Below are 25,301 nucleotides of genomic sequence, written 5' to 3'. Positions count from 1 at the left end.
CCATTTGGGACCTCCTGTGCTTCCTGAACTTGTGTGACTTTTTCTCTTATCAAGTTAGGGGAGTTTTCTGTCATTATTTTTTCAAACAGGTTTTCTATCCCTTCCTTCTTTTCTTCTTTTTCTGATATTCCTGTAATGTGGATGTCGTTATGTTTCATGTTGTCCTGAAGCTCCTTTAAACTATCCTCATCCTTTCTGAGTCTTTTTTTCATTTGTTACTCTGACTGGATATTGCTTTCTCCCTTGTATTCCAGTTTGCTAATTTGGTCCTCTGCTTCATCTAGCCTGTGCTTAATGCCGTCTAGTGTGTTTTTCATTTCAGATATTGTATTCTTCATTTCTTCCTGGTTTTTATTTATAGTTTCTATGTCCTTTTTCATGCTATTGTAGTTCCCACTAAGTTCCTTGTAGTTCTCACTGAACTCCATGTGCATCCTTATAACAATTATTTTGAATTCTATACCTGACAGATTGCTTGCCTCAGTTTCATTTAGCTCTTTTTCTAGGGATTCTTCCTTTCCTTTTGATTGGGGGTTCTTTCTTTGTCTCCCCATTTTACATGATTCTCATTGTTTGTTTCTGCATCTTAAGTTGCTCTGCTTTGCTCTGCTTTGTCTTTGTGGGGTGGTCTTCTGAGGTAGGAGTTCTGTGGGACTCAGTGGTGCAGTCTCTTGATCTCCTGATCTGGGTGCTCTAGGGTTTCCCTTTGTTAGTTTGTGTGGACTCTCTTGTACTTGGGCTTTGATTATTGGCAGCTCATTTGTTGATGGGTTCTCCCCTCTAGCTGGCTGACTAGGAGTCACAACCCCTTCCATGTCTTGTATGTTGGAGGGCTGGAACAGTTGGCATACAAGGTCCACCATGGCTTTTCAACTTCAACAGTCTAGGAGATCTGAGAACATTGTTGGGGTGTGTAGAAACTCGTCATAAAAAGGAAATCTTTCTAGATCATAGTGGCAGCCGGTGTGCACTCCCTGACCTGCCCAGGCTCTGCATCCTTCAGCTTCACACTTCAGCTCCAGCCAAGCAGTGATGGCTGCACCCCAAGGTTCTATGGAGTGGCTGTCTGCATGCAGGAAGCTCCTTCAAGTCTTGTGGTGCTCCCCAATTTATTCTACCAATCCTCTATTTCTGTTCACTAGGTTTTTCTGAATTTATTTCTTCACTGTTATTAATGACATCACAGCTAAATCTAAGCATAAATTCTTCATTCTTTTTTAGGATAAATTTAGTAAATTCTAGAAGTGGAATTTTCTGGTTGACAACGGGGATTTTGAATGATTTCCTGGAGAAAACATTTAACTCCCAAGAGCAGAGAGAAGGAATAGAAAAGAAGTGATAGGGTGGACGCTTTCATACTGGGGGAGATTCTGAAGAGACTCTAGTCTAGCCAGTTTAGAGATATGGAACATATATTTGCCACCTTATACTTAGACAATTATTTCAGACTAAGGCCAGGAAGACAGACAGGTTAAGGAATTTTGAAAACAGTTACCATTTTTTGGGTGTTTATTATGTGCCGGGCAGTCCTCTAAGCATTTTCTGTGTATCATCTCACTTTATTCCTACCATAACTCTAAGATGTAGGTAAGGAATGGAGGCAAGAGAAGTTAAATAACTTAGAGCACAGAGCCATCTGTACTTTTAATAACAGTGCATTGTTGCTTCCTGTCCAACACACCAGGCTACTTAAGCTTATGAGCTGGGAAAGCCCCAAAATAAAAGTCTACAGCACATACTATATCTTTCTAAAATCTCCAACCTTCTTCTTTTCAAATGTTTGAGTTTGAACATTTCCACCAAGGCCACGTTTTTTCTTGGTAATAAATACAGCAACAATAACCTTAAGTGTTTTACTATTTGTTGCTAATTATGGATGTCATCTAAAAGTTGATTCATTCTAAAAATAAGGTACTGCATCAACTGTTGCTACAGTTCAACTACTAAATTCTGGTAGTTGATGTAAATAAATAATTACTTTTGTATAATTGTACTTGGTCAGGCATTGCTGAATTCTCATTGGCTATATTCTTTATCTTCCAATTAGCTTGAAAGTCAATCAGGAATACAGAGACACATAGGAAAGATTGTAGTAACTCTCTTACCAGGAAGGAATGCTGCGAAGGTTTTGATTCTCACATAGTATATAAATATCTTTCTTCTAAATAAATGCCTTACAGTGTACAAGTCAACAATGTGTTTTGAATAAAACATGGACTTCCATAACATTTTCTCATCCTTTAAAATGGCTGGAGATATGCTCACACTGATCCTGAAGAGTAACTCAAAGCACATATAGGTAAATAAATGGGGATTATGTTTATATTCAGGTACAGTGGTCAGCTGCCATAAATGTTTTCCTTGACCCCATTGCTGTTTCCTCCATCCTTCAAAATTCTCAGTTACTGTTAAGAACTAATGAATAGTATAGCAAAGTGGTTAAATGCATGGGTTCTGGAGCCAGACTGTTTAGGTTCCAATCCCAGCTCTGCCACTTACTAGCTGAGTGACCTGGCCAAAGTTTCTTTGCTTCTCTGTGCCTTAGATTCTTCATCCGAGTCTCCAAACTTACATCTCCAGGTTGGCTACTCCTCAGAACTGTAGATTTGTATGAGAAATTGTTTAGCTGGTGTCTCAACTTGGCTGTCTGAAGGCATCTCAAACTTAACATCCCCAAACAGAACCTGCCTTATTCCTACCTGCCCTGGCATATAAATTGTAACCCACTTTAATCAAACCCAAAATCTAGGGATTTTCCTTGATTCTTCTTTTTCCTTCATTCCCATACCTAATCCATCAGTTAACCTCATTGCCTTTACCTCCAACACATATCTCAAATCTATCCACTTATTCTATTTTCACCAGCACTGTCTTATCCAAGCCAGTGTAATCTCATGTCTGGGTTCTTGCAGTGTTTTTTTTTTTTACTGGTCTCCATTCTCCCACTCTTCTCCAAAATTCAATCTCCCTATAGCCAGAATGATTTTCCAAAAGCATAAATCATATTAGTCACTCCCTTACTCCAAATCCCCCAATGTCTTCTCACCACATTTAGAATAAAAACCAAACTCCTTAATCTGCCTTTCAAAGTCTTACAAAATTGATGCTGTAGTGGGTCAAATAAATTATGCCCCCAAATTAATGTCTACTAGGAACTTCAGAATGACACCTTATTTGGAAATAAGGTTTTGCAGATATAATTAAGATGAGATCCTACTGATTTAGGATGTTCCCTAAGTCCAATGACTGGTGCTTTTATAAGAAGAAAAAGGACACAGGGACAGAAGAGATGCAGAGAAGGCCATGCAAAGACAAAGGCAAGAGATTGGAGTGATACAGCTACAAAGCAAGGAATACCAACAATTGCTGAGAAAAGCAGAAGCTGGAAAGAGGGAAGAAAACATTCTTCCCTAAGCCTAGAGCCTTTGGAGGAAATAGGTTCTGCTGACACCTTGATTTCAGACTTGTAGCCTCCAGAACTGTGAGAGAGTATTATTTATGTTATTCAAGCCACCAGGTTTGTGATAGTTTATTATGATAGCCTTAGGAAACTAAGGCTACATAATGTTCTAGCTTCAATTCTGTTGTCCTCCCCTTGCTCTCTACCCTTCAACCACACTGCTCTCTCTCTTCTGTCCTTGGTGTTGGAATACCTGGCTGGTTCCCACCCCAGGGCTGTTCACTAGCTGTCCCCTCTGTTTGGGATATTCATTCCCTCATCTTTGCATAGATCCTTCTTATCATTCTGCTGTCAGCTTAGATGTTACTCCCAGATTCCTACCTCAACCTCCCATTCTAATATATCCTTCCCAATGCTCTTCATCACATTCATCCTGCTGTAATTGTCTGCTTCACACTTAATACAATTTGACATTTCTTATTCATTTGTGTATCATAGAGTGTTTCACTATCCCCTCAATACACAGATAATACAAACACACATCACACTCGCACATTCATTAATGTGCACTGTCCAATGTGTTAACCACTAGCCACATGTGGCTATTTAATTATAAACTTAAATGAATTAAAGTTAAGTAAAATAAAAAATATAGTTTCCAAACAATGTTAACTACATTTCAGGTTCTCAACAGTCACACATGGCTAGTGGCTACCATATTGGACACATAGATATAGAACCTTTCCATCATTACAGAAAGTTCTATTATTCAATTCTATTTTAGAATATAAGCTTTAGGAAAAGAGGAATCTTGCATTCCCAGTATTTTGAATTTGTATGGCATATAATAGATGTCAAATAAATATTTTTTGAATGAAGAATGAATGTGCCTTCAAAAACGTTGCTGAGCCCTGATGTGAATGAGCTTTGTAAAAACAAATGGCAACATTACAGCTAATGGAAAGCAATGTGGCTTTCAGGGAAAGATGGCTTCTGTTCTCCTTGCCTTTTTACCTGGGCAGAGCTTTAATAATCACATAAGCCATTGATTATTCCTTTTGTTTGTTTGTTCTATTGGTTCTCTCAATAAACACTCAAAAACAGATTTGGTGTAAAGAAGATTTCAACAATTTCTCTCACTTGAGTGGTGGATTCTTTGGCTTATGAATAAAAACTTTTAGTAAGGATCTGTTGAAAAGTAAAAGGAGGGCAGATGGGAGTGTGGGTGGAATATTATCTTCTGTGCAGTTTAGTATTTGCTTTAGATTTCTGAAAAGACAGTGTTATCAATCTCACATCTTCAGTAATAATTTCTCTGTGCTTTGATTAATGTGGGTGTAAAATGTGCCTGATGGAGCAGTGTGTGTCTGAAACATTCTGAGACAGGAAAGTCAAAAAGTATTTTAATTTAAAAAATTAATTCTAAATAGGCTAAAATGGAGTGAGATTACTTAATTCAACAGGTAGATATTATATCACTGCATTAGAAGAAAAATCATGGAAATAAATCTTTGTCAGACAAATAGAGCCAGTGTATTTTTAAAGCATTAAAGTTTTGGCTGTCAGTGACCTCATCTGTTTTCAAATCATCACAGTAAGATTAAGAATAAAACTTGTGAATGTCTGGTACTATACCTAGCATGTAAAAAAAATGATGGTTGGTTTCTCTACTGCATCTCATTTCTCTATTTTTTCTTTTATGTCTTGTTTTTCTTTTTCCATTCCTCTATTTTAATACTCAGATGTATGCCAAAGTTCTTATAAAGGAAGCCACTGATTAGCTAATGGAAAATTAGTATTGATTAACAATGGAGAATATTATATTACCTAAGGAGTACTTGTGATTGAAAAGCCAAGTTAAGGGCTGACAAGTAATCTGAAGACTAGTTCAGAATGAATGAACTAAACAATGTTTATTAAAACTTACCCATTTCCTTTATAAAATTGACCACAGAGTGTGGTTAGGACACTATGGAAATGTAATCATAACTTGATCTGAAACACAGTGCAGATGCTCTGTGCACTATTACCTAATTAGACTGTGGTGTTTCCAAATCATAAACTTTATGGCTTTTACATGCATTTGAAATGGAGGAAGACACAAGGAACTAGGTAGGACTTCTTTATTGTAAGAAAGAATAAAACAGGGTGTGTGTGTGTGTGTGTGTGTGTGTGTGCGTGTGTGTGTAAGAGAAGGAGTGGGAAGAGGGAGGAAGGAGGACAAAAAATTAGAAGTGATGGGAGTATGTGACTTTAGAAATAAAGAAACAGAATCTTGAAAAGGTTCAGAAAGTTCCATTCAAGCACTAGTCTAGATCATCGTCTCCTCTAACTCTCCGACACAGTGAGACATCTCAGCACTTCTGTGTTATGTCCGGTGACCAGAAGCCCATGCCTGAGTGATAAACCTCCTCTGGTGAGGAAGTTATCTCAACCCCACTGGGGTTCTGGTCAGAGGCCAAAAGAAAGCACTAGGGCTGCTGGATAGTGATTCTTGGAAGCTTGATGAGCAGTGTCTTGGCTAAAGTGACACAATTTCGGACCCAGCAATACAGGAAAGAGGGAAATCCTTCAGCCATGGACAAAATGACAAAGAAACAATAGTTCGTTGTTTGGTGGTCCCCCTGCATGGTCTACCTTTTTCAGAACCTGAGTCTCCTCTTTTAGCATCAATATTTCCTCAGAAAAGTCTCTGTATGTTCTCTTACTTTGTGTGTTTTCCTGGCAGGAATGGGAGAAGAGAAAGAGGCAGGAGGCGAGCACAGCCATGGAACAAGGGAAGGGAAAAAGAAGAAAGAACAAAATAAGATAGTAAGGAACATTTGTGAGGATTCCAATTAGACCTTGAAATCAAGGTCGTGCAAGGATCTGCCCAATAAAAGGGTAATTGGTACATATATGATATAATAATATATTATATATGGTATATATGTGATAGATAAAAAGGCATGAAGCATAACTTACAAATGTACTCACTATAAAAATCAAATATTACCCCATCCTGCATGTAACCAAAAGAACTCCTCTCCCTTTGCCTTTGAACAGTAGAAGTGGGTCCATATTTTACAAAAAGGACTGGTTTCTGGCAGAGGAGGAGGGTGGTAGGTTGGAGACAGATGGTGGGGGAACCAGAGGAGGAGGGAGACAATGCAAATGTTTCTGCCAAGGGTTGCTGAGCAGGGGTTTTCTTAGATGCTCCAAGCAATTGCAGAACTGAGCTTGTGTCTTGAACTGGCCCCGTGGCTACTCTCCTAGACTTGAAAATAGGTTGAGCTGTGAGTAGAGATCACACTCTTCTTTCTGAGCTCTCTTCAGCCACTGTGCAGAGAGGACAGCTGCTATGGCTGCTCTCGTTTTTATTTTTTCTGTCTTTGACCTTCAACTTCTTATCCCGGGAAAAGCTTTGAGGACTCCACAGATGTCAGGTCCCTATTTCACCTCTGCCAGGCACTCACCATGCCTGAAAATTAAAGGAAAGAAAAGGATTAATGGCATTACTGTGCTGACCTTTTTTTTAACTCAACACTGAACCAAAAGGTAGATAGGAAGACAATGAAGAAATAAAAATTGGGCAAATAAATAGCTGTTCTCTTTTTGAGGAAATCTCTGCATGACAAATCTCAAATTGGACAAAGTAGGATTAGTGCTTTATATTGCATAAGCCATCTGTCACTGCAGGTTCTGTAAACCAAATAACAGATATGTTATCCTGAAAATGATAAGGGCAAAATCTACTATTTAGGTGCTACAGAAATTGGAAATCTGGGGTCAGAAGGAGACAATCTCCTGATGGTCTAGTTGCTGCACCCTAAAATCTAGTCAGTATGTCATTACCAGATCAATGTCCCTTAAATCTCTTTTATTACATGCATTCCCTACTCGACAAATTTTATCCCCTTCTTGTTGAAAATATTTTCTTTCTTCTTACACACTTTTTTCCCCTAAGTTTACATTTCTGCAAATTTTAAATTAGGCTTTTAAAGTCCACCTTCATGTGTCTATAAGACCTCTTTCAGTAAAAGCATATGCCCATAAATATACTCTGATTAGCATTTTCTGTTCCTTGCCTGCTTTGGTTTGACCCTTTTCCTCTAGAGTGTGCTTAGTATTCAACTTCATCTCCTCCTGAACAGTTCAACATCTTGGCTCAGCTCAATTCCTCTCATTTCAATCCAGCCTAATTGATAGTTCTCTCCTCCAACCTCTGTAGCTCTTAACAGATGACGAAGCCCTACCTTTTAATGATTTACACTTGCTCACTCTCAAATAGCATAACATGTGAAAGAAACTTACCATCTAAAAAGTATAAAAGCATCTGGCATATCATTTATTAATTTCCTTCTTCATTATTTTTATATATTAGTTGTTTTCTCTCCAACAAGAATGGCAGCTAATAAAAAAAGTGATCATTTTATTTATTCTTCTATGTGTTCTCTAGAGGGCCTTGCACCATGGAGAGCACTCAGGAGATAATCAATAGATACTTACCGACTGAATGATTGATTGACTAATGCACTTTGTATTTGGATTCTGAATACAGAAGCCCTTGAGGATGTCCTGGTTTTTCTCCAAATGATCTGAAATTGACCCCTACCACACGGTGAAAAATTCACTGCTCTTTTGCCAATGAGAAAGTGGAAATGCAGAGAGAATTTAAATACTCCCAAAGGGCATTAGTGATAGCTACAAGCTAGAATTAAAGGCCAGACATCCTGACCACCAGTTCATTAAATTTGGAGTCATTGAATTGTGCTTTTTTTCTGAGATGGGTAGTTTTTGTTCACCTGTTAATCTCTTGATTTATAAGTTCTAGCATGTTGCTATATAAATCTGCTTCTTTTTCTTTTTTGTTTTATTTATTTTTGAATGACTGTAATGGGTAAAAATACATCTATCATGTTGGATGCTTAAAAAATTTAATTGAGGTAAAATTGACATATAACATTACATTAGTTTCAGCTGTTCAACTTAATGGTTAGATATTTGTATGTATTGCAAAATTATCACCACAGTAAGTCTAACATTGGTCACCATACATAGTACAGATTTTTTTTTCTCGTGATGAGAACTTTTAAGATCAACCATGGTGGTTACTTTTTGTTTCTTTGTTGGCCTTTTGAGGTCAGGAACTATGACTTATATACCCTTACTTACCTTTTTTGTATCTAGCACAGTACCTGACACCTAATAGATGCTTAATAAATATTTTTGAAAGGATTAATATTATCAGAAAAAATGATGTTTTTTAGAGTACTAAAGAATTATGATACCTAAATTCTCTTTATAGCCTTGAGGGGAATTAAATTTGTAAATTGTCCTATTTCATTCATAACAATCTATCCTTAATGTCAAAATATAATTCCTTTGCCCAGTTATTGTTTTTTAGGGGTTACATAAGAAGTCAAGCCTATCACAACATTGTTCTTGGTCTGATTCGTAAACCGTAGGTTAACCTAGGTTTTAATTTCTAATCCACAATTAAGAGTATAACACCTACATATTTAAGGGAAGAAAAGAACTTCTCCTATCTAAAATCGTAGGTAATTTAAGGAGACGAGTTGGCTCCAAGTGAGCAAAAAGCATTTGATCCCTGACTCATCTGAGCCGTATGGATTTCATAACTGATGATTAGCTTCTCTTAATCAGTTGAACATCAATTTAAGGGACAAATTGATTAGCTCCTTGCATAATTAACAGAACATTAAGTACTATAACTTTGAGTGGAAAAAATTGTGTTGATTAGCAGCAAATATGCACAGTTAACATTAAGACATTAAAGGGTGTTATATCAAATCATTAGTAATCTTTTTTTGCTCTCAAAATGTCAAGGAGGTATTTGTAGCTCTTTCGGTGACCACTGTTTGCAGTTCCCAAATCATTTTCACTTTTTTCTGGCTGGCATTGAATTGAATATATATTTTCCACAGATAATAAAAATATAATATTATGGGTAAATAATAACCACATTTGTATGTGATCGAATTCTCAATTTATAAGAACTCTATACTTAGTGAAATGGCAAACAACACAGTTCCAAGGCATAGAAGAAGGAAAATAACAAAATATTAAATATTTACAAATCATTTCAAAAGGAATTGGTGAAGAATTGGAGAACGGTCGGTAAGAATGTTAAAATGAAGAGCGTGGTTATTAAAGGTATCAGGATCTACACAGGACATGACTACGAGCCAGTAGAAATCAGAGTTGAATGATATGTAGATAGGCAAGAATAGATGCGAATAAGACATTAAAAATTATATATATGAAAGTCTCTCCCTGCTGAATCTAGGTGCAAGGAGATATTTAAATGGGAAGAACAACCAGGAAATAGATCTTACAAGGCACAGGGAGTCAACAAATCTGTTGAAAAATGTGATTCGTCAGTAGTCTATAGAAAAATTGCACTAAATTGCAAGAACACATAATTAAAACTAAACATACAGAGTGTTAAGGCTTCACCATTCTGAGCCAGATGGTAGTTGATTCTGACTACACCTTGGGCACTGAGGACCTAATTAAGTCTTCTCAAGAAGGTGTGCAGTTGTCAGTCAATTCTGTAGTCAGTGTTAAGCAGGACAGGTTAATGGAGACACTGGAATATTTGAAACTGATGAGGCCTGAGGTAAGTTTCAAACACTATTAGCAGAAGTTGAGGACCTTAGTAAACATGCAGGGATTTCAGTTTAGGTCTGTTTCTTAAAGTCCACATCTGCTAAACGTTTGTCCTTTTAATTTATCTCAAATCACCAGTCCCAGTAAGAATTAGTTAAAAAGAGGACTGTTTTGTAGGGTCCAATCATTAGGATAACAAAATAACTAATCTAAAATTGGCATGTCATTTTAATATTATTACGGTCTATCAGTTCACTAAGGGATGTCTGTCTATGACAGTATAAATGTTATCTGAATGGAATCAGGGAACACATAGTTTCTGAGAAGCAATCATATAACATGAGTTTTCAACAGACCAGCTTCTTAAACAGTCATTGTGTCTCGCAAGTTGAAAATAGAGATTCCTGGGATCATCCTCAGTGATTCTGACTCAGTAAGGTTGGGAATCTGCACTTGTAAAAAATAACAATAGAAGATCCATAAACTATCCTTTGAGAATCACATAAAAATCAAGAGTTCCTTGAAGTTAAAGAACACTATTTATTTTTACAATTGCTTCAGAACCTAATGTGATGATGCTTGACAATGGTTAATAATGATTTGTCAAGTGAACGAATAAGTAAGTGGGTGATTAGTTCTCACTCTGGCTTATTCTCAGTTACCATCGGAGTATCAATTTTTTCAGGTTCCATGATGTTTGACTAGAAGTTCTGGTCTCAAATTCTTTGTCCTACACAACAAAATCATGTCTTGTTGTTGGGGTTCCTGTGAATTTATTCACTTAACATTCGAAAATATTCATTAACCTCACCCTATATATTCTACAAAGGACTGTTCTAAATACTTGGGATATATCAATGAAATAGAGAAAGCTGCTCCTTCATGAAGCTTACATTCTGGAAGTTTGCACATATTTACAATATTTCTAACTCTGAGGTTTTATAATTATTTTCTTGAATATAATTATATGTTTTAAGTTCTTCACACCAAAGAGTTTCTTATAGAGTCTTGAATTAAGTAAAAAAATTATTTTGGCAGCTTTTAAAGCTCACTGAGGAGAAGAGAGATTGGCTTAAAGCACCAGGGAGTTTTATTTTTGTGCATAAATATTTATGTGTGTAAAGGGGTATGTGGTTAATTATAAGTGAAGGGGGGAGAATGACAGATGCTCAGATCCCCTGTCCCCATGGAGAGACAGACCTTGCTTGTTGGAGTGTAGTGGCACATCGTGTGGCTTGTGTACTGAATCACTGATTTAAATATTGCGGCAGCTGGAGTGCAAAGTATATCAGCAAATACTACAGGAGGAGGAGCGCATGTGTCTTGAATACAAAGTAAGAATGAAACAGGTTTGCACAGTCACATTGAGCAAAGCTGTGGGTAGCCCTTTCCTTTGTATATTTTAGTTTCAAAGGAAAGCTGGAAGAGGTTGACTGGACAGTCCCTGGACACAGGCAGATAAATGGGTAAAGGGCCCAGTGTTGCTTCCTAAATCCTAAATTTTCATTTCCTGCAGAGAGAAAAGAGAGAGAGAGAAATTCTCATCCTGCCAGGGAAAATCTATTCAGAGAATTCATCTCCATAATGAAAGCACTAAACCAAACAAGTATAGTCCCTACTTCAGTGCTCATGGGGAAAATGAGGAGGAGAAACTAGTTTTCTTTAGCAACTTTCATTTCATTGCCTCTACTTTGGGTCTCATACGAAGTTCAAAATCCTTTTTTCAATTTTCCTTTAATAAATAATATCTATAAGGACTCTCCGGCTTACACAGACCACGTTTTGCCTCATTTACTATTGTTCCCCCAATTTACAGGCTAGGAGTCTGAGATGCAGAGAGTTCAAATGATGTTGCACAGAGATCAATCACTTAGTAAGTGGCAGAGTGAAGACTAAATCCAGGTTTCCTGATTACAAAATCTGTCTCCACCATCATGCTGCCTCTTCTTACTCTCACTCCTTGTGTGTGTTTGTGTGGTTGTTTTCTCTCTTCCCCTTTAGAATCCCCAAGTTAGAAATGACAGGAAAGCTGGAGGAGTGAGGTATTGCCGGTGGGAGGTGAAGAAAGTGGTTAATGCTGATGGGTAAAACTTTTCTACTTAAAGATAAGGTGCTGAAAAGGAGTAGGAAAAAATAAAGAGCAGCTTTAGAAGAAGTATGAATTCAAGCAGTAAATGAGCAGATACATTTCATGATTGAAACAATGAAATTGCTAAAAATGTTAACCCCTTTTCTCTATATTCTAGATCTCTATGCTCTCACCTGTACAGAGGAGATCACGTTATTTGGTGAACTAGGGGAGACTACCTGCCTAACAGTGCCCCCCAACATTGCATGACATCACAAGAAGAGCCACCTCAGTCTCAACCTGATAATGTCAGTAATGGTCATCAGAAATCATGGTCCAGGATCATTTAATATGTTGATTCCTTGTGAGTCTGAGTCACAGCTCACCGTCCATGGTGACGCCAATGAACTTGGTAGTATTCATGTGCAAACAGCAGGGAACAGTGAGCTGGATTCATTCTGTCTCATGCCTCATCAACCAGATGGTTGGCTGTACCAAAGCCAGTAATGCTGATGTCAGAAGCGAGAGAACACAGCTGGATTTTCAGGTTCAAGGGGAAAGAGGGAATCTATAATGCTAAAAGTTTGGGAGGAAATTGCCGCCTTTGGACCAGTGGATAGAGCCAACTAGAACTTATGGAGAGTTTTTAATGTTAAGTCCTGCAGCAACATTTCTGTATAATTGCTTTTTGAGCCATGGCAGGATTTGAATCCTCTTTACCTCACACCTGCAAGCACCCTGCTGGTGCCAGTCAGCCAGTCATGGTGTGCAAGATCCAGATGAGGTTTTAGCACTGACACATGACACTCCCACCGACTCCTCTTATCATGTTATCTCTGGGAATTCTGGGGACTAGCTTAAAACTAAAAACTGCAGGGATGGAAAATAGTTTAGAAAGCCAGCTCCCAAGAACTTGTTGATGAAGATTTTATTTTTATGAGTACATCAGTATAATTTTGCACTCTAACTAGGATGTGAAAAAGGCAATACATGCTTTTCCTCCTAGCTAGGGCTAGCAGGAAACCTAATTGTGGGCACATGGGGCAGGGGCCTGGGGACTGGGCTGTTCTACCAGGACATATGCAATGTAGGAACCTTGGAGAAAGAGCCTCAGTCTTAATTTTATCATGGATGCTGCTAAGATGTTCATTGTCCAAGCCCACCTGATCCATTAGAATATGCACACTCCCTTACACCAAACTTGGTCATGGTTTCAAGGATCATTGTACCTGGTTTCCATGTGTTGTCACATCAGAAGTCCAATCACACCTGGGCCACAGCAAAGGAATGAAGTCCAAGTCTTCCATCTGTACCTGAAAGATACATTTCCTTTCTCCTCCTCCAAAAACCTCCCCCTCTATAGGAACCCTTCTCTTTCTTCAGAGTTCAGGCCATGAATCCTTGTTTTCCTAGCACCAGCTTCTTCCCAAACAAAGAGCTGGGTGTGAGCTTTCGGTGGGGTGGGGGTAGGAGAGGTGTTGATTTCAGGGTGTCTTCTGAAATACAAAAAAACTACTAAAATAATTCCTACAAAGCAAGGGAGGTTGATCACAGTGGCATGATTATTCTTCTTGGTAGGGAGGAAGATGGGGGAAATTTCCCTTTCATTCTTTGTATTCTCCTACTGCAGCAAGAACAGGGTAAAATTAATATCTCAATGAATCATCCTGCCACAGAGAAGGAGGTGACTTGTAGGTTACTGAGGTTTGGTGAAGGCTTGTGGGTTATGCACACACTATCTATGATTGAATCAAGTTTAGGAATGTAGGACCAGAGAATGATAGAGCGATGATTTGCAAATGAGTGCTTGATCCATGAATATTTAAACAATACTTCACTAGTACAATAATTATAGTATTTGGTGTCAGGAGAGTAACATACCCAGAAAGGGAATGCTATTCAAACCTAAATGTTCAGGAAAATAAATAGCATTTTGTTGCCGGGGTGCCCACATATGTGTGCATAAAATGCTTAAGCAGTAACCCTGCTGTAACACTGCAAAATGACAGTTTCTCCCACAGTTGCTACAGCAAAAGGGGCGCTGTGAATTTTAACCCACAGGAATTAACCTATGTAAATGACTTCTGGGTAGCAGGGAAGATGTTTTTCAAAAAGCACTCAGCCCAGAAGTTGCTCTTGCCAACATTCTTGGTGATTTATTCAACTGTTCCCACTGAAGAGCACAGAGAGAATTCTGCAGCAGAACACAACTACAGAACTGGAGGCAAGAGATGTCCCCTGAAGTTGTAATGATTGCATGGAAGCACAGTGAAAAAATTAGGTGAACCAAGACAAGCACATTCACTTTAGCTATAACAGTGTGCCGATGAGATAGAATGAACACATCAGCTACCTGCTCTTATTACTGACTATTACTTGTAAATGATAACTGTAGCATGCCTGTATTTATTACAATATATTACAATAAAATAAAGAAAAATTACTAATGCATTAAGCAATTTTGCTGTGCCTGTGAGAGATTACAAAAATGGCAATCTATCACAAATTTGCCCCTTCTCCATATTCATATCTCTGATGATGCCTTTCTTCATTGACTGGGCTATGCCATATGGCTTGTATTGGTAAATGAGAAAATAGAAAATGTCATTGAGGCAGAGACTTGAGAGGTGCTGAATAATGGAGCTGTTGCTGCTCTTAGAACCCCAAACAGTCATGTGAACAAGTGCAGTCTACCATGTGGGAGGATAAGGGGCATGTGGTTCATTCATCTCCAACATCAGAGCCAACAATAAACCAATCCCCAGAAGTAGGTCTACTAGCTGATGAAGCAACTGAATGAAGATGCATGAATACATTTCAATGAGACCAGCAGAACTGCCCAGAGAAACCCAGTCAAAATTGTAATCTACCAAACTGAGCTAAATAAATGTTTCTTGTTTTAAGCCACTAAGTTTTAGAGTATTTTTGTTATACAAGCTTGTAATGTAGCAATAGCTAATGCACATAGTCCCTTGCACACATATGGCTCACTTAATGTTCATTAAAACCCCATAAAACAGGTAGTACTATCGCTTTCATTTTACAAATGGGGAAGCAGAGGCAAAGAGGATATGAGACCATGGACCAGTCCCCTACAGCTTGTAAATGGCAGCACCAAGATCAAGGCAACCTGACTCTAAAGTCTGTGCACTGAACTCCTATGCATGATGTCACCTTAACTTGTCTTCAAAAAGCAGTTCAATTATTTAAATTAATTCTTTCATTTATCTCTAAGATGTCTCGCATTAAAAAGAATTCATCAGGGAACTTCTGGCCATGATGGAGAAATAAGGACCATATTTACTCACCTTCTTTAAACAACTATAAAATTAGAAAAAAAAACAGGTGAATCAATGGGTTTCAGGCATCAGACAACAGGCAGCTTAGGACAGAGATCCCTGAGACAAGGAAAACAAATGAGGTGTTTGTCTCCTACAATTATAATAGCTCATTTACCTGGAGAGAATTTCCAGACAGCAGCACAGGGAAAGGGAACATAAACAGAGACTGGCAGTCTAAGACTGCTAAACTGAAGAGACAGAGTTTGAAGTTTAGTCAGAACAAATGGTTAGAATTTTTAGGGAAAAATATGGGAAGATTAGAACTTCACGAAAAGATTTTTGAATGTCTGTAGAAGGATTCCTTGAGTCTTTGGCTGAGTAATTATCTGCTCATGCATGTGAGAAAGTTACCTAAGGTCATGGAAGATCCATGAAAAGGAATAGGTTGATTAGCTGGGAATATCTAATGTTCTCACTAGCCAGAGTGGTAAGACTTCTTAATAAAAAGGGCCTATATTCAACAAAAATTGCTAAACATCTAAAGAAGAAAAAAAAGACTCATACTGACAGCTGTCAGAGTGGTGGAAATTGGGGGGCTGGGTGAAAAAGTGAAGGGATTAAGAAAAAAAAAAGAAAAGGAAAGAAAGAAAACTCACAAACATAGACCAACAATATGGTGATTACCAGAGGGGAAGGGGGTGCGAGGATGGCGATGGAAGGAGGCTTGACTTGAGGTAGCGAACACACAATAGAATATACAAATGACGAATTATAGAATTGTACACTTGAAACCTACATAATTTTATTAACCAGTGTCACCCCAATAAATTCAGTTAAAAGAAGAAGAAAATAACATATGTGATAAAGAATTGGTATCCAAAACTATAAAAAGACCCCTTAAAACTTAAGAACAAGCCCCGGCCACTGTGGCTCAGTTGGTTGGGCATTGTTCTGCAAACTGAAAGGTTACCAGTTTGATTCCTGGTCTGGATACACGCATGGGTGGCAGGTTCAGTTCCTAGTCAGGGGTGCAGATGGAAGGGAGCCTGTAGGTGTTTCTTTCTCACATTGATGCTTTTCTCCCTCTTTTTCTCCCTCCCTTCACCTCCCTCTAAATACAATTTTATAAACCAAACTCAAGAATTAGAATAGAAAAAACCTGAATAAAATAAACAAACAAAAAATAATTAAAAATAGGTAAAAAATCTGAACAGATACCTTGCCAAAGAAGATCTAAAGATACATATTAAAATGTGTTGCATATCATTAGTCATTAAGGAATTGCAAATCAAACAACAATGATATACCAGTACATTGTTATTAGGATGGCCAAATTTCAAAACACTGAGAACTGCAATAGCTGGAAAGAATGTGGAGCAGCAAAAACTCTCCTTTTTTATTGATTGGAATGCAAAATGGTAGAGCCACTTTGGAAGACACTTTGGAAGTTTCTTACAAAGCTAAATATACTCTTACCATATAATCCAGCAACTGTGTGCCATGGTATTAACCCAAAACACGTGAAAACTTATATTTTCATAGAAAAAAAAATGCATATGCATATTCTAGAAGCTTTATTTATACCTGTCAAAACTTGGAAGCAATCAAAATGACCTTCAGTAAGTGAATGGATAAGTAAACTGTGGTATATCCTGACGGTGGAATATTATTTAGCACTGAAAAGAAATCAGCTATGAAAATATATAGAGGATCCTTTAATGAGTATTACTAACTAAAAGATACTTACCTAAAAAACCCCACATATAATACCATTCCAACTTTAGAACACCCTGAAAAAGGCAAAAAGTATGAAGACAATAGAAAGATCCATGGTTGGCAGGACAATGAAACTATTCTGTATGAAACGATGATGTGCATACCTTAATCAGCATCTGTAGAATGTGCAACATCAAGAGGGAACTTTAATATAAACTATGGACTTTGTCTGATAATGATATGTGAATGTAGGTTTATCTGTTGTAAAAAATGTGCCACTTTTTGTTGGTAATCAGAGATGTTATACATGTGTAGGAATGGGGTCATATGGGAACTCCAAACTTTCCATTCATTTCTTTTGTGAGCCTAAGACTTTTCTTCAAACAAAACATATTAAGTAAATTGAATAAATAAAAAATAAAGAAGGAGAAAAGTATGATCCATATTAGGAAAAAATCAATAGAAGCCTATATAGAAATGACAGAATGATGGAATTACCTGACAAAGACATTAAAACACTCATATCCATATGTTTGAGAAGAGATAGGAAAGCATGAGATGATGGAGAGAGAAAGAAATGTGTATTTAAAAAACCCTCCCAGTTTAACTTCTAGAATGAAAATACAGTATTGGAAATGAAAAATGCATTGAATGGAATTAATAGGTAATTTAGACTCTGCAGAAAAAAAGACCAGTGTATTTGAAGATAGCACAGTAAAACTATCCAAAATGAAGCATATAGAGAAAGAAATCAGTAATGAGAAAATAAGTGATTTCTGGGATACTATCAAGTGATCTGTTTTACATGTAATTAGAGCCTAAAGAAGAAAACAAAAAGGAAAGACAGAAAAGTATTTGAAAAAATTCTAGTCCTGGCCAGTGTGGCTCAACTAGTTGGAGTGTTGTCCTGTAGATTGAAGGGTCACGGGTTCAATTTCCGGTCAGGGCATGTGCCTGGGTTGTGGGTTCATCCTGGTTTGGGCATGTGCAGAAGGCAACCAATCAATCTTTCTTTCACATCAATGTTTTTCTCTCTCTTTCTGGAATAAAAAAAATTCCAAATTTAATGAACACTATAATCCCACAGATTTTAGAAGTTCAATGTAACTTGAGTAGAAGAAACAGATAAAAATCACAGAAGACATATTATAATAAAATTGCTGAAATCCAGTGAAGAAGTCAAAATGTTAAAATAGCTAGATATAAAAGACATATTACATAAAATGGACGAAGAGAGAAATGATAATAGATTTGTTAAAAGTCATGCAAGTCATAAAAACAATGGAACGATAACTTTATAGTATGGAAGGGAGAAATATCTAGCCTAGGATTTTATACCCAGCAAAATATTTTTAAAAAAATAAAGGCAATAAAGAGGCATTTTTATAAAAACAAAAGCAGCACAAACTTATCACCAGCAGATTATGCTCCAGGAAATATAAAGAAAAGGTTTTCAAATAAGGAGAATAATAATAGATGGGAATTTAGATCTACACAAAGGAGTGAAAAGAACTGGGAATGTCAAATTTATGAGTAAATATAGAAGACCTTTTTTTCTCACTAAAATTCTAAAGTGATTACTTAAAAATAATAACAATGTACTTTAGGATTAATAATGTATGCAGAAATAAAATGCAGAACCACAAAAGCACAGCAGATGAAAGGGGAAAATAGAAGCATACTGTGGTGAGTCTTATAATATACATTAGGTAGTATAATATTATTTGAAAGTAGACTGTGGTAAGTTACAGATGTGTGTTTTAAATTTGAGACCTGAAAGCTTACATATTATTTAATTGTGTGAAATTAAATACCTAAATACATGGAGAGCTATGCTATGTTTATAAATTGAATGACTCAATATTGTTAAGATGTCAAAATCTTTGTAGGCTTTTTTAAATAGAAATTGGCAAGCTGATTTTAAAAATTATATAGAAACACAAAAGACCTAATGTAGAGAAGTCAACTTTGGTAATACAGAACAAAGGTGGAGGACTCATGGTATCTGATTTCAAGACTTATTCGAAAGCTAAAATGATCAAGATAATGTGATTTGGGGCATGAAGACAAAAAAAATTGATCAATAGAACAGAAGATCTAAAAATATATCCTGATACATATGGTCAATTGACTCTCAACAATAGTGCCAAGGCAACAATTAGAAAACATAATCTTTTTAAAAAATGTTAATTTTATTGCTTTTCCCTAATATTATATCTGCATTCAACTTTTTTCAATTACTACTGACATTCAATATTATATTAGTTTCAGATATAAAGTATAGTAGTTAGACAATTATGTAATTGACAAAGTGATTCCATGACAAGTCAGCTACCCATCCAGCACTATACTTAGTCATTACAATATTATTGTCTGTATTCTTTATGTTGTACTTTACATCCCCATGACTATTTTGTAACTGCCAATCTGTACTTTTTAATTACTTCTCATTTTTACCTAGCCCTAGGAAATATAATCTTTACAATGAATCTGATGGGACAATTGGATATATATGCAAAAAATATTCTTTAGGTGTGATTTAGTAGAGAGTAACTGTATGAATGGATAATTGGAAACAAGATTCAGTGTTTTTGAAGCCTTACAGGATGATGCCTGGAAGAGGCCTATTCCTGGTATATTTCACCTCTGAGATGTGTTTTTGTTACCTCAAGTTCAGGGATGATTTATATTTCTAAAAACATTGGTGTTCTTAAGTACATAGTATGTTATTTATTATTTTGAGTTGAAAAACTGCCTCTTCTCTGATATTTAAACAACCTTACCCCCCATATGTCTAAGGAACTTATTTTAATAGAGCATATAGAAGAGATCTCTAATTATATTTTGAAAATGCTTAATCTTTGGCTAGAGACCTGTGTATAGAAAGGGGATTTATGTTGAAGGCACAAGAGATAGGTGTTATTCATATATCATCAGGTATAATTCTGGATTTAGCACACCCAACTTGTTTAATATTCTTTTGCTATGTTAGCCATAAGCTTCAAATACTTTGCCTAAATTTTCCCTGTTCACTTTTTTCAATCTTTAGACATTATGTTTTGTATTTATTTTATTATAGTAAAATATATAATATAAAATCTACCATTTTAAACATTTTTAAATATGTAATTCAGTAGTATTAATTACATTCACAATATTGTACAACCATCACCATTATTTATTTTCCAAGTGTTTTATCTCCCCAACCAAGAAAGTGTCTAACCACAAAGCAATAAGTTCTCATTCTCCCCACCTCCAACCCTTAGTAACTTCCAATCTATCTCAATGAATATGCCTGTTCTAGATATTTCATACAAGCGAAATTATACAATGTTTATATGTTTATTTCTGGCTTTTTTCACTTAGCATAAAGCCTTCAAGGTTTATCTACATTGTAGCATGTATCAGAACTTCATACCTTTTTATAGCTAAGTGATATTTCATTGTACGTATATGCCTGGTTTTATTTAGCCACTCATTTGTTGATGGACAGTTAGATTGTCTCCACCCTTTGACTATTGTGAATAATGCTATAATGAACATTAATGTACAAGCATCTGAGTCCCTATTTTCAATTCTTTTTGGTACATATCTAGGAGTGAAATTGCTGAATCATCTGGTGACAGGATGATTTTTTTAAAGCATAACAGTGTGTGACCATTGTGGAAGAATTAAAATATACAGATAGGCTTGAAGAAAGAAACAAAATCTGCCTATTAGTAGCAAACTGTTTTTCAGTCTTGTCCTGTTCTTTTTACTGGCATAGAATAAAGTTTAAATGTGAAGTCGGGTACATGTGTTACCTGAAATTAGTTTTTATAATCATCTTCTGTTTACGATTTACACTCTAGCTACTTGCTCAAAAGTGAAATGGTTACCTTTCTCAGCAGGGAAAGAGTAGAAGAAAATCATGACTAAAATAGCAACAGAGTAGGGAAAATGACTCCTCCCGGTTAGCCCAGAACTTTCCTGTGTTGGCACTGAAAATCCCACATTTTGGGAAATCCCTCATTCCCAGGCAAACTGAAACAGTAAGTCACCCTACTTCAGAGTCTGTCAATAACCTATACAGTAGTTACCCATTAGCCTCAGTTTGGCTGTTCGTGCTTTTAGTAACCTGTGGTCAACCTCAGTCTGAAAATATTATATGGAAATTCCAGAAATAAGCAAATCATAAGTTTTAAATTATGTGCCTTTTGAGTAGTCTGACAAAATCTAGAGAGTCGAGTCCCCTTTCTGTCCCACCCAGGATGTGAACCATCCCTCCAACAGCATGTCCACACTCTGTACACTCCACCCATTATCTGAGTGGCCTCCTGGGTTAGTGGACTGACTGCTGAGGTTTCCTAGTGATTGTGTTCAGATAACATTTACCTATTTTAATAATGACCCCAAAGTGCAGGCATAGTGATGCGGACAATTCAGACATGCCCAGGAGGAGCTGTAAAGTGCTTCCTTTAAGTGAAAAGGTCAGTACAGTACAATAAGATATTTTGAGAGATCATATGCACATAACTTTTATGAGGATATGCTATTATAATTGTTCTATTTTATTGTTGTTAATCTTTTACTGTGCCTAATTAATAGGTTAAATTTCATCATAGGTAAGTGTGTATAAGAAAAAGAGTGATATAGCGTTTGATACTGTCTGCAGTTTCAGGCATCCACTGGGGGTCTTGGAACATATCCCTGTCATGAGGGACATATCTGTGGATATATCTGTGGATAAGGGGGGGCTACTGTACTCTTATACAAAGACGGTGTTGTTGTTGTTGATGTTGTCCATGGTAATTGGAAAACTCTGCGGAGTCTCAGTTTTCTCATCTGTAAAAATCAGTATATTTCTTTAAAGACAACATAGCTTCTTAGGGGACAATAACGTGTGGAAGTTCTTTAGAAGGGTGTGCTTGTGTGTCTGTGTGTGTGATGTCCACGTGATTCCTAAATCTTGTGAAGGTATTTTTTCCCCAACAATATCAATAGTTTTTTCTTAATCATTTTCCCCAAGCAGCTGATAATTAGTCAAATTTACTGATTTAATTTTGTTTCCTTGCTTTCTCCCATCTTTACCTTCATCATGTCAAATGGCTAAAACCTGGGGTGCAGGAAGAACTACAAGGCAGGAACGTACTTCACCAGAATCTAATCAGGTGAATGGGCAAAGTTGCCTTAGGCAAGGTACAGTGCCAAGCTCTCCGTATGAAAAAAGCTGGTTATGGGTGAATCTCGGGCCTTTCCAGAAATGATCCTGGATTATGGCATTTACAGGCCACTGTCGGGGATTTCCACAATACGTGTATCTTATATAACAGCCAGCAGAGTCTGTGGCAAGCACCCTGTAATCAAATGCATGAATATTTCTTCAGTGAAATATGTAAGGACTATAAATAGCTTCCCAGCCATTCAGGTCAGGTTTGCAGACAAATAAGTTAAAAAAGACAAAAACTTCAGCTTTAGGAACACTTCATGTTTTGTCATTGTAAATTAAAGATTTTGCATAGTTTTCAGTAAATTGTGTAAGTATCTTTTGGGTTTAAATCATGAAATATTAAAAAATAGAAGATATTCAGAATGTCTGGGGTCACCTTGTTTAATTATTTTTCTTTTTTAGAGAATGTTTTATTGTTGTTCTGTGATGGTTGTCCTAATTTTCCCCCATTGCTCTCCCCAGTCTCCCCGCACTCCCACAGTCAATCCCCACCCTGTGGTCCACATCCATGGATGCCAATCATTTTTACCAGCTGGGAAATAACAGTACGAAGTGGGCACTTAAGGTGCCAGCCCTGTGTTATCTGATTTAATCCTGCTTGATCATCGCAAAACAAACTTTGGTACTAACCTTTAATAAAGGACCATATCCAGATAATACTCAAACAAAGTTCGTTGCTAAATGACAGGAGTAGTGGCACATTCCCCAATGAGACAGAAGTCCAGACTTTCCAGATTTCCCCCAAAGAGCCACACCCTTCAGTAGCCAATGGTTGGCTGCTTAGTCTGAATGATTTATCACCACAGAGATTTGATTGATTCACTAAAAGTAGTTCTTCCTCAGTACTCCATTTTAAAAATTATTTTGCACCTGGACATTATTGTTTAGCTTCACCAAGCTCTTATTTTCTACTAGCAACTCTGTTTATAATAATAGCTGATCTTTACTAAGTACCTGCTATGTGGCAGAAACGTTATCACTTCTAATCCTCACAACACTCAAGGTGGATATTATCACTGCCATTAATAGATAAGAAAATTGAGGTTCTGATAACCTATATCTTGCCCAGACTGCAAGAAAGAGATATTACTGAAATTTTAATAGGGGCTTTCTGTTACAGCCTTCAGGTTTCACTTTAAGAAAAGTACTCTACAGCCCTGGCTGGTGTAGCTCAGTGGATTGAGTGAGGGCCTGCGAACCACACAATCATGGTTCGATTCCCAATCAGGGCACATGCCTGGGTTACAGGCCAGTTCCCTGCAGGCCAGTTCCCAGCAGGGCACACACAAGAGGCAACCATACATTGATGTTTCTCTCCCTCTCCCCTCCCCCCTCCCCCTCTAAAGATAAATAAATAAAATCTTAAAAAAAAGAATAGTACTCTACAGAAATCTACATATAAACTTAGATAAATTAGAAATGCATTTATGTTATAAAGTAATACTTTACAAATAAAAATTTTTAAATAGCAGGGTCTCTTTAAGTTACAATTTCCTGGCACGTATTATTTGCTGGCCATCGTTACTTGATGGAGAGTCTGGAGGAACTACTGCCAAGTGCTGATCAATCAGAAATGAGGATAAGGAATTTTGCAATAGAAAAATAAGTCATGGGAAAATACAACTGAATATATTCCATTTTCCATAAATACATGTATACTAGAACTGCATTGACTTGGACTGGAAGGTGTCTACCTAGTAGTGAGGAAAGATATTTTAGAAGTCTTGCATTAAATGATACCTGGAAGATATTGTGAGAGTCAGTACACTGAATTGAAAACTGAAGATAAGATTCTTATTTATGAACGAGTAAACCAGCTAGGTAGGTAGATTGTGCTATGAGTAAAGAGTTTCTGCTAAAACTCACCTAAAAATGTTGTCACAGTCATTTTTAATCTATTCGGGTCTTCGAACTTGAAGATCTCCTTTTTCCCTTTTAATTAGTTCTATTTCAGATATTCTGCATGGAGTACCCAAGTACTACTCAAGAGGTACGTTGATCAGAGAACCACAGAAGGTGACTGAACATCACAGAAATTATTAAAATGTTAGTGGAGAAGATGTGTTGGAGTCCATAACAAGTATATTTTCAATAAACAAGTATTAGCTTTCTTGTGGAGGAAGATTCTTTAGAATGAGAAAGTGACAAGAAGAAATGGAAATAATGAGAATGGAAATTGAAAAATAAGCCTCTGCTTCTATGATTAGGTAAGAAGACACTTGCATGATTAAATAAGGACTTACCACTGAGACATTAAACTGATTCATTTAAAATAATTTTCCAGCTTTAATTTTTCACCTTCATCCATCCCTTTTGCGTCATTATCTTTTAAGTCTAAGTGTTTGTTTTTGTCATCCTATTCATTTTACATGTGACCCCCTTCTTTTTTTACAGATTTGTCTAACATTTTGACCTTGTCTATACCTACAAGATACTTGAGTAAAGTGTCTTCCTTCCTTTATTTTTCAGTTAATCCCCCAACAAGGAGCAAACTGAGAGTATGGGATTTGTTGAAGGTCATACACATCTAAACCGTGGAGCCAGGGTCTGCCTGGCTTCAGAGTCTGCTCTAAACCATTTCGTGGTGCCAGCCGCACCTCTGAGTGAAGTGTCCTCGGTGGTGGCAAGGTTGTAGTGTGGGGGCTGCAGCCCCGAGGCCACCCATCGTGTGGGGAAGGGAGGCCACTCCAACAGGCTTCAGGGCTCTGTCATCTGACAACTGGGCAGTACCCGTTCAGTCTCTCTATCTACTTACATCTGGCCTTTAATTACTGATTATTCTTAGAAGATCTTTGGAGAGTGGCTAGACAGCTATTATTTCAAATCTCAAAGTTAGGTAGGTCAAGAGAGAACTTGTCAAAGATGAACTTGCCAGGGTAATGGAATTGAAGGGTATTGGGCTCCTCTGAACTAGGCTTTGTGGGAGAGAGAAAAATAAGTCCGATCAGATCATTGTCCTCAGTCTGGGCTTCCTAGTCTAAAGGGGTGCAGAGCTAAAGCTCTTGGTCTGCCCCA

The sequence above is a fragment of the Artibeus jamaicensis genome, unplaced genomic scaffold, assembly GCF_021234435.1.
Source record: "Artibeus jamaicensis isolate MK-2021 breed Jamaican fruit bat unplaced genomic scaffold, CSHL_Jam_final contig_851, whole genome shotgun sequence".
Lineage (NCBI taxonomy): Eukaryota > Metazoa > Chordata > Mammalia > Chiroptera > Phyllostomidae > Artibeus > Artibeus jamaicensis.
This window is presented reverse-complemented; position numbering follows the sequence as displayed.